Consider the following 6420-nt stretch of genomic DNA (forward strand, 5'->3'; position numbering starts at 1 on the left):
ATAGCTTGCAGACCCCCAGTCCTGGCATCACAGAGCACAGGGGTACATGGTGGGGACTGAAATAAAACCTCACTGCTTGCAGGCTTGCTGAAGACCAGCACTGTTTGCGTAGTGCTCAGCACAGATGTGATGTGCAACAAAGATGACTAGTTTTATTATTATTCTTATTTTTAAGCATAATTGCACTTAATTCTTACTATAGTAGGTGCCACACAGTGGGATAAAATTTGGAGATAACAAAGATTTTATTCCATCCCAATATTTTCTTATTGCCGTTCGCCCTCATCCATAGAGACAGTAACGTTTTGGAGTGTGTCAGTGGCTAGGCCTGTCCTAGAAGTTCACAGAGCTCTGAGTAGATTTTTCAAACATTAACTAAGACAGTGGTCTTGACAGCCATGCCTTTCAATAGCACCCATAACTAACTTTTTTTTTTTTAATCCTCACCCGAGGGCATTTTTCGATATTTTGTTCAGATAGAGTGGGAGGGAGAGAGAGAGAAACATCGATGTAAAAGGGACACATCGAGTGGTTGCCACCCACACAACCCAACCAGGGCCGGGGACAAACTGCAACCGAGGTAAGTGCCCTTAGTGGCAACCGAACCCGGGTCTCTCCAGACTGCAGGCCAACGCTCTAACCGCTGAGCCAAACCGGCCACGGCCATAACTTTCTTGCTACTGGGCTAAACCCACTTGATCTGTATCTCTTTATCTCATGCCCAGACTGTTTTTTTTATTTTTGTGGGGTTTTTTCCTTCTGTTCTTTTTCTTGCTTGAGCTATTAAAATTAGATCCCAGAGCTCTTTCAGCCTGAAATCTTTCATTCCTGTAATAATTCATACAACTGCTTGAGTTATCCTGCTACTACACAGACCTGATATACTCCTCTGCTTAAAACCTCTGAATACAGCCCTGTCCGATTTGCCTCAGTGCGTAGAGCACTGGCCCATAGATCAAAGAGCTGTGGGTTCAATTCCGGTCAAGAGCATGTAGCTTGGTTGCAGTTTGGTCCCTGGCCCTGGTCAGGGTCGTTCGGGAGGCAACCAGTTGACGTGTCTCTCTCGCATTGATGTTTCTCTCTCTCTCTTTCCCTCCCTCCCACTCTACCTGAAAATAAAATGAAAAATATCCTTGGTTCAGGATTTAAAACAAAATAAAACAAAAAAACCTCTGAAGACATATGAAAGAGTAAAGGACCAAGAATAGCCAGGACACTTCCACAGAGAACATGAAGGTGGAGACTAACCTACCAGGATTCAAACTTATGAAGATAAAATTTTGTATTGGCCGGCATAGAGGACTGGCCAGTAGGACAGAATGGAGCCCAGAAACAAAGCCGTGCCTGCACAAAACTCTGCCGTGTGACTCTGGTGACCACGGAGGTGTCCTACTCAGACCTCCCTCTAAGACAACCTGTGTTACAAGTATAACTTTATATCCACTGTGGCATTCACGCAGAGACGGGGCTGTTCCTTCGGGCTGCTCTCAGCCAGTGACCGGGATGGCAGGGGTACTGGAGTGGGGCCATTTCTGCCTGACATAGGACTCCTCAAGGGGCAATCTCTGTTCTGGGGCTCCCCAGTGGCCTGGCCAAAGTTTTCTTAGAGCTGCCCCAAGTCTGAGGCAATTCCTAGGAAATCCTCCTTCCTCCTTTCTCTCTTTTCGCAAGTGTCCAAACTGTACTGCAGACATTCTTGCCCATTCCACTTTCCTCCTTCTTTCATCCTTAACAAGAGTTTCCCTTGGTACATCTCTTGCACAGCTAATTCCATCTTGGTATCTTCTTAGAGGAGCCAGACTGCACAAGGACAGAAGGAGCATGTCAGATCATTTGGGAAAGGTGGGTGGAGCGATTCAACAGATAGTTATTTTTTTATCCTCATCCGAGGACATTTTTGCATTTATCTTCAGATGGAGTGGGAGGGAGAGAGGGAGGAAGAAAGAGAAAGAAACATCGATGTGAAAGAGACACATCGACTGGTTGCCACCTGCACGACCCCAACCGGGGCTGGGGACAAACTGCAACCAAGGTACGGCACGTGCCCTTAGCGGGAGCCAAACCCGAGACTCTCTGGTCTGCGGGCTGACACTCCAACCACTGACCCAAACCGACCAGGGCTCAACAGACAGTTAAACAACAATGGTTCTCCATATAGAAAAATATAAAATTGAATCTCTATTCTACATGCATACAAAATTTAACTCCAGGTAGATTAATGACTTAAATTTCAAATACTAAGTTTTAAAACTTTTAGTAGACTCTGTGGGTATCTCTTAAAGTCTGTAGTTTAGACCTTGAGGTAGGGAAATAGTTCTTAAATAAGACATACACACACTGGATTTGACCACTTTAAAATTAAGAATTTGTTCATTAAAGGCATTTAAAAAGAGAGAGAGATTACAAACTGGGAGAAAGTATTTGCAATATACCTGAGAAAGAACTAGCATTAAAAATTCCTTTGAATCTATGAGAAAATCACATATAACCTATATCAACGGACATTTTTTTTCAGTACAGGAAAAACATATGACTAATAAAATATGAAGAAATGCTCAATCTTATTGATTGGGTAAGTGCAAATTAAGACCACATTGAGCTAACACTTCAATTGATAAAAAGCCTGGTGCTCTGGCTGGTTATGCTCAGTGGTTAGAGTATCGGCCCTCTAACTAACGGTTCGTGAGTTCAGTTCTGGTCAAGGGCATGTACCTGAGTTGCAGGTTCAATCCCCAGCCAAGGTGTATAGGAGGCAACCAATCCATGTGTCTCTCTCACATCTGTTTTTTTTTTTCTCTCTCTCTCTCCCTCCCTCTTTTCCTCTCTCTCTAAAATTCAATGGAAAAAGAAATATCCTTGGATAAGGATTAACAACAACAAAAAAGTTTGGCAAAAGTGCTGAAGAAGATGTGGATCCATTCATAAACCCTCTTCCACAATGCTAACAGGAGTCCATGTGTCTATGTTAGAAAAAAATGTTTGACATTATCTTCTAAAATTGAATATTCACATGCCCTGTGACTGTACAATTCTACTTTTAGATACAGACCTAACCAAACCAAAGAAAGCTCTTGCACATCGCTAACAGGAGACACATACAAGAATGTTCCTAGCAACACTGTTCACAATACTAAAAACCTGGAAGCATCCCTAATGTCCACTGATGAGAAATCACACAAAGTGTGGTCTGTTCATACACTGCAATATCATACAGTAGTAAAAGTGAATGAACTAAATACATAAAATACAGCTGAATCTTACACATTACATTAGGTAAAAAAGTCTCAAAAGGATACAAATGCATGTTTTTCCTCTGTAAGACTTTATTTTTAGAGCAGTTTCAGGTTTACAGAAAAAGAGTGCAGAAAGTACTAAGTTCCAATATACATTCTCCCCATCAGCACAGTTTCCCCCATTATTATGTGGTATACTTATTGCAAGTGATGAACCAATATTGATATATTAACAAAAACTCATAGTTTACATTAGGATCCACTTTGTGTTGTAGCTCTCTGGGATCCACCATTATAGTATCATACAGAATAGTTTCAGCACTGTAAAAAATACCCTGTGCTTCAGCTATTCCCCCCAACTCTCCCTGGCAACCATTCTTTTTTTTTTTTAGTAAATTAAAAAAAATGTTTTTATTGATTTGAGAGAGAGAGAAAGGGAAAGGGAGAGATAGAAACATGAATGTGAGAGAGAAACATAGATCGGCTGCCTCCTGCAATCCCCCTACTGGGGATCAAGCCCACAACCTGGGCATGTGCCCTGACAGGGAATCAAACCAGTAACCCCCTGGTGCATGGGTCAGTACTTAAGCACCGAGCCACACCAGCCTGGCAACCATTAATTTTTTTTATGCTCTATAGTTTTGCCTTTCCAATGTCACATAGTTGGAATCATACAATGTGTAGCCTTTTCAGACTGGCTTTTTTCACACAGAACATGCATTTGAGTCCTCCACCCCTGGCCGGTGTGGCTCAGTTGGTTGGAGCATTGTCCCATACACCAGAAGTTGGTGGGTTTGATTCCCAGTCAGGACACGTACCCAGGTTGTGGGGTCCATCCCAGCTCAGGGCACATGCAGGAAGCGGGAGGCAACTGATGGATGTTTCTTTCTCTCTCCTTTCTTCCAATTTCAATTAAAAAAAAAAAAAATCCTCCATGTCTTTTTGTGGCTCAATAGCTCTTCTTTCTGTTACTGAATAACACTTCATTGTCTGGGTACACTACAGTTTACCCATTCACTTATGAAAATATATCTTGGGCCCTGGACAGTTTGGCTCAGACGTTAGAGTGTTGGCCCCTGGACCAGAGAGTCCCGGGTTTGGTTCCCGCTAAGGGCATGTACCTTGGTTGTAGTTTGTCCCCACCCCTGGTTGGGGTCGTGTGGGTGGCAACCAGTCGATGTATTTCTCTCATGTCGATGTTTCTCTCTCTCTCTTCCCCCCTCTCTCCGTCCCGCTCTATCTGAAGATAAATGCAAAAAATGTCCACAGGTGAGGATAAAAAAAAAAAAGAAAATATATCTTGGTTGCTCCAACTTTTTTTTTTATCCTCACTCAAGGACATTTTTGCAATTATCTTCAGACAGAACAGGAGGGAGAGAGGAAGAGAGAGACACATCGACGAGAGAGACATCGACTGGTTGCCACCCATACAACCCCAACCGGGGCGGTGACAAACTGCAACTGAGGTACATGCCCTTAGCAGGAACCGAACCCAGGACTCTCTGGTCCCCAGGCCTATGCTCTAACCACTGTGCAGGCTATGCTTAACTGCTGAGCCAAACTGGCCAGGGCTGCTCCAAATTTTTATAAATAAAACTGCTATAATCATTCATGTGCAGGTTTTTGTGTGGACATGTTTTTAATACATTTGGGTAAATACCCTGGAGCTATGTTTAGCTTTGTAAGAAACTGCCTAAATGTCTTCCAAAGTGGCTGTATCATTTTGCACTCCCACCAGCAATGAATGTGTTTCTTCACATCCCCACCAGCATCTGGTGTCCTCAGTGTTCTGAATTTTAGCCATTCTGCTAAGTGTGTAATGAGCATATTTTTTACTACATCAAAAACAATTAAAAAATACATGTGTACCACTTTTTTAGGAATATATGGGTGTGTGTATGGAATAAAACATTGTGAAAAGGAAAACTAAAAGTGGTAAAGACATGATTCAGGGTGATGGTTACGCCAGGTGAGAGAAGGCAGGAGGATAAGTTAGTGTATGTGGGAACTAGATGTAATTGCTGTCATTACAATTTTTTTTTTAGAGTGGAGGGTTCTAGGCTATTACATTGTTAAAATGTAACCAAATTAATAAAGATGGGTATAGTAGGCTGAGTAATGGCCTACCAAAGATGTCTATACCCTAATCTCCAGAACCAGTGAATATATTAGGTTATGGTAAAAGGGACTTGAGCTGGGGAGATTATCCTGGCCCAGAGTAATCACAAAGGGTCCTTCCTTGTAAATTAGAACGGGAGGTGGGAGAATCAATCAGAAGGAGATAGAAGGCCAGAAGCAAGTTCAGAGGAAAGTGCTATGCTGCTGTTTTTGAAGATGGAGGGAGGGAACAAATGCTGAGGAGTGCAGGCAGCCTCCAGAAGCCAGAAAAGGCAAGAAACCCATTCATTCTTCCCTAAACTTCAGAAGGAATCAGCCCTGCCAACACCTTGATTTTAGCCCAGTGAAAATGGTTTCAGACTTCTGATCTCCAAAACTGTAAGATAACACATTCCTGCTGTAAGCCACTAAGTTTGTTATAGCAGCAATAGCAAATTAATACAGTGGGGCAGGCATGGATCACGGATAAATTGGATTATCATAAGTACAGTTCTATACCTAGATTCAAATAAAAAAATAAATAAAACCTTTGAATAGCTCCTCACTGCCTGAAATGCAAAGCCCAAACTCATCAGCTTAATATAAATCCTTTAACAAATTCTTGCCCTCCTAATTTATCTCTCAAGATCCCTATTCCATGTCTTCCCCCATTCCTCCCTCGGGGAAAAAAAAATAACAGTTTAGCTATGGGTTTTGGCCTCTATTCTCCTTTGCTGTTTCCACTAATTCTTATTGGGGCTCAACTGCCTTGTTAGCGTCTCTTTGAAGCCGTCTGCGTTGAAATCCACCCTCCCCCCATACTGACATTACAATGCTTTTGCTGCACAGCTGTCTCCCCTTACTGGATTAGGAATCAGTGGTACCAGCAGCACAGTGGCTTGCAGAGGGGGCCCTCAGTACGTTTGTAAACCAACTCTCAAGTCACTGCTTTAACTGGGACCCCTAAGCTCCGGGCTGAAAAACCTGTCTTCGGCGCCACCCTGCATTACGCTCCAAGAGCGGGTACGAACTCAATCACGTTCCTGCAGTGGAGGTAGTGGGAACGCGTGCGGTGAACTGGGTGGACACA

Source organism: Molossus molossus, unplaced genomic scaffold, assembly GCF_014108415.1.
Source record: "Molossus molossus isolate mMolMol1 unplaced genomic scaffold, mMolMol1.p scaffold_m16_p_17, whole genome shotgun sequence".
Lineage (NCBI taxonomy): Eukaryota > Metazoa > Chordata > Mammalia > Chiroptera > Molossidae > Molossus > Molossus molossus.